We start from the raw sequence: 5,214 nt of genomic DNA on the forward strand, positions 1-5,214 counted from the left end.
GTTGTTCAGAGAGGCAAGCATGGCGGACGTACGGTATCGGTCATTGCACTGGGATTATATTAGTTCTATTAAAAAAAAAAAGAAAATGAAAGGAAATTAGATATAAATAAATGAGATTAAATATAAAACCTATTATAAAAATTAACTACAATCTCTTAACAGCTCTTAGTTGCAACTAAACAAAGAACAATGGTGGAGATGCTACACGAGCACCTCTCACGAACTACCTTTGATCTGTGACCAAAAAATCGACTCTCGACGGATCGGCAAGGAGCTTAGGCCAGCCAAGCCAAGCCACTCAGCCACATGCTCGCGCATGCCCGAGTTCACCACGGCTTGGCCAGCATGTAGATCCTCCTTAAGGAGATAATGGGAATGAAGTCACCATTGATAAAATTCTTTCATTTCTCAAATGAAAGATCAGGCTGCCAAATATTCTAAATGATCTGGTCGTTCCGAAAATCCAGTAAAGTAGGGGTAAAATGCCATGATGAAAGCTAAGCTTCTTCTTTAATAAACCGTTAGACTATATTTGTATCATAAAATTTGGGATTAGTGTAATAAAAATTAATACATCACCGACAGCTGTATCGATTTTAATAGTATGAAGTTGGGTTTAGTGAAACTATCTTCTAGGGTCAAATGTTCTTTTTTCAGAACTATCAATCAATCACAACGTTTCGAGGAAAGGTATTTTAATTAAAAGGTTCCATAGGAAGAATTTTATCTCAACATTGAAATACATAAATATAAAATATTTTTAAAACATTCATTATTTCAGAACTTTTTAATTGTATTACTATTCTTAAGTATGATTGATGTAATGGTGAGTTTGAATATAAATTGAAACGATAAGGATTTTTGAAGACTCTAAATAAGACATCTATTTATCATGGAAAACATAAAACAAATCTTCATTATAAAGAAATCGAGGCTAACAGACTGTGAGGAGACTTTCCTCAAGGAAAAGTCAGTCTGGAATGTTGGATAACTATAGGGTCAAAGGTGGGAGTCTGCACCTCTTTGCAAACTACACCATTGTTACAATGTAGCGAGAAATTTATTTATATATATAGCTGTGTCATTTATATGTCCGGGTCCTAGTTTTAAAAATGTTCGGAAAATTTATAAAACTAAAGTGTATTAAAATTAAGCAAGTAACTTCAAATACTAACCTTGATTCTAATCACTATATATAATATAAAAGATATCAACACGTTTAAGAAATCTAACCTTATCTTTAAAATGCCATCTGTCAAAATCTCTCCTAACATAATTTAAAATACTGTTTTAATCTCCCACTTGAATAAAAAAATAATCAAACCTCTGCAATAGGAACTGCGAGGATGATGAGGTAACCAGTTGTTCCTTTGAATATCAGCAAGTCTTTGTTTTTGAGTAACTGAAAGTAGCAATAGGAAAAATAAATGCATGCCTGGAAGAAATAGATTAGTAAAGTACTTTTAATGTTTTCCAAATACCAATCATTTTAAAGAATTTAAATAAATTCGATTTATTCTATTATGGAAGGGTTATTGAAAAGGAGTCAATAAACCAGACAAAACATCATGAAAATTATTAAAAAATATTGCCTTAATTATTAGTTACTAATATCAAACAATTGCATGAAAAAGAAATAGAAACAAATTACATTTAATTTTACAACTATTACCAAAAATGATTTTAATTTTTGTTTTTCCAAAAATCGAATATTTGTTGTGAAGACCTACTTGGTACTTCAATCGGCTACACACTTGTCAAACTATGGTAATTCAGGCCAGTTTATCGATCGAATATTTGGACTGTCTGGAATAAGTGGGCCAAAATTTGCGGCCGACGCGTCGGGTGTCGGTTTTTGGGCACAAACGAAAAGGTGTTTGGGCAAGCCCTTATGCTGCATCCACACTTTTGTGCTTAGTATTGATTTAGAACTGCCAAAAGTTAAATGGTTGTGCCCTCTGAGTTTTAATTAATAAAGAATTTCCACAACCTTCGGATTCAGTAATAACATTACTTTAGATTGTACATTTTAAAATTGAAGGATTCGATGTAAATGCATTGTTTCTAAAGTTGTCGATTAAAGTCAATGGTTTATTCTTTATTCAACCAAGAAATATTATATGTCTGACTAATTAAAATAATCAGTATCCTATAAAAATACTAGAACGAAAATTAAATTTAATACATATGTATATATAGTTGACCGTAAAACTAAAATATAAGAAGATAGTCAGGGTTGCGGTCAAAAAAAGAACAAATAGCTTATTACTATTTTAATGTCTGACGTTTCGCCCCACTTTGCAGGGCTTCATCAGGGCTGTTTCAAGCGAATGGTAAACAGGGGTTTATCTCTATATTCTATTTTCACTTATATATCTATTTTATATTTACATTTACTCTATTACTACTATTTACATTTGTACCGCGAACTCTGTGATCAGGAATTTGCTAATAAATTTGGATACGACCTGAAAAGTGAACAAGAGAGTGTGGTCATCACAGGGTTCGCGGACGATCAGGCTGTAACGGCGCGCGACAGGGGTTCTGCGGAAAGAATAATAAATAGTGTCCAGAGGCTGCTCGCGAAGATTGGTCTGGCAATCTTATAAGTGCAAAGAAAAGTGTGGGTATTATAATAGACAAAGGAGAGCTACGGTTAATAAGGCTCTCCCTTGAGAATACGGAGGTTATCCAAACGGCAAAAGCCGAGGACACCATCAAATATCTTGGATGTACATTCTCGGGAGAGCTAACATTTGGAGAAGGAGTGGTGACAAATCTAACAAATAACCGCGATAAATTGGTGAGCTCATGCCTGCTCAAGCCCGAACAAAAGATCAACGTTGTCAATCAATACTTGTTCCCGGGCCTTGTTTACCCTCTCCAGACTGCTCCCCTTACAAAGATACTTCCTGCGATATGGGGGGTATTGATATCAATATCCGCAGGAGTATCAAGGCCATCATCGGGCTCCCCCTAACACCTCGTCGGGGATGCTGTACGCACCCAGGACTGAGTCTGATCCACTGTCAATGGGAAGCTCCACTGCAGCATTGGTCCATTGCCCAGCGACTGTCAAATGTTCCGGATGCCCTATTCCAGTCTACATTCAATTACGAAGCCGAAATCGCGGCATGTGCCGATAGACTGGGAGTGGATCAGGGCTACCAAAGTGTGAGAGCTCTACGTTGCATGAGAATGCATTCGAAGAGTGGGCCAATTGCAGGTGGCCGGGTATTGGTGTTCGCCATTTCAAAGAGACCCTGAAAGCAAATAAATATGTACGTGAGAAGCAGATACTGTCGGGGTCAGAATGGGCGAACGCCCTGAAACTAAATATCACCTACGCACCCCTGCGTGGAGTCCAGGGGCCAGTAAGGAGAAGTTGGGTCCCTCAGTCGCAAATGCGGCAGAGAGTCTGAAACACCAGCCCATATACTGGGAAAATTCCCCAACAACTCCCTCCTTATAACACGCCGGCACCATAGGATCGAAGAAGAATTGATGAAGTTCCTTGAAAGAAAAGACTTCATCGGCTTCGAGGAGGTTTATTGCGTTGACACCGACGGATCCGTAAGATATGCCGATGTTGTCGCATTTATAAAAGTCGGAGGCACGGCTCTGTTCTAAGATCCGACAGTAAGATTTGAGAGTAATGACCTCGAACAGGAAGGTGGAGTGGACTAGGTGTTAGCATTAGGGATATTGCGTTCTTGGCAGAAAATATATTTTGGACTCCCTGGGGATAATACATCATTACCTGCATGGGAATTAGCTCTAGTTTATTTATTATTTTATTTATTTATTTTAGTACGTGGACCTGTCGATTTGTGTGTTTTAACTTATTCATTCTTTAAATTATTTTATTTTTATTATTATTATTTTTATTTATTTATTTTATTATTATTTTTATTTATTTATTTATTTTTTTTTTTTACCTATGTATCCAATCTAGTATTTCTTTTAACCAACTTTTTATTATATTTTCCTTTCGATCTATGAATTAGTTTTGTTGTTGAATGAAATAAAAATTGTGAAATGGAATGGACAAGAGGGGGAAAGAATAAAAAGAAATAAATTGAAATCTTTGTATTTGGTGTGTATACTGAAATTTGTATTTGTAAAAGAAAACTGTGGGAAAAAAAAATGTTTTCTTTCTATTGTATAATACCATGTAATTATATGTAATTTATATATGTCCGATCAAGGATTGATAAGTGTGCTGTGTAATGTAGCAACCCGATGTATTTGGGCAACATGGATGAATAAAGTATTTCTCTCTCTTTATGAAGTGAAAATAATATTGATATTTTAAAGAAAAATTTTCATTTGGTGAAATATTGAGTCTTTTTATTAATATCAATATTATTTTCACTAAATAAGTTTCGGCTATAAAGCAATCATCAACCACACGTATTTATGACTTGTTTTATTTATTTTGTGGCTTTAGGATAAATAATTAAATAATAATAGTACTGATATAGAAATAGAAAAATTTACAGGAATATATTCCCTTTTGAATCACAACCCTAAATTTGAACGAAAAATTAGATTTGATTTAGGATTTTTTGAAAGGTTGAGCATGTACCACATTAAAGGGGACGCTAAACAGAGCGTATTACATTTTTAAAAAATAGAAAGAAATTTACGTGCATGCTATTTCCAGTAATTTGTTTCATCAGCAATGAAAATCAATTAAGTTGTGCACGATAAATCAATGTTTAGCTCTCTATTCTATTCAAACTTCAATATTTCAATCCAAATAATAAGAAACCTTATATATATTTAATATAAAATACAAAGTTAAGATGTAGACGTATGCTAGTTGGAACCAACTCCCTCTCCCCTCTCTCTCCACGAAGTAAAGCCTGATAGAGAATACTTGCTAATGATGAGTAGGGGGTGATGAGGTTATTTAGTAAATAGGAATCCTTCACGGATATGGACCCCAATCCACAACGTCGTTACGCAAGAATGTTCGTTTACTCTTAAACAAAAAATGTGACGTGAGCTATGTTGATACCATACGGAAGATCACCCAAGTTCATTCCCCAAAAGCCTTCGAAACATCCACAATCACTTTTTTATAATTAGGTGCAGATAGTTGACCGTAGATTAATGATTGAAGAAGTTTGTCGGGGAGTGTGGTCAGCAAAGAACAACATAAATAAACTAAACTGTATTTATTTATGAGGAGAAGATGGTTGGGGGTGC

The sequence above is a fragment of the Halyomorpha halys genome, unplaced genomic scaffold (assembly GCF_000696795.3).
Source record: "Halyomorpha halys isolate HHAL.00 unplaced genomic scaffold, Hhal_1.1 Scaffold531.1, whole genome shotgun sequence".
In the NCBI taxonomy this organism is placed as follows: domain Eukaryota; kingdom Metazoa; phylum Arthropoda; class Insecta; order Hemiptera; family Pentatomidae; genus Halyomorpha; species Halyomorpha halys.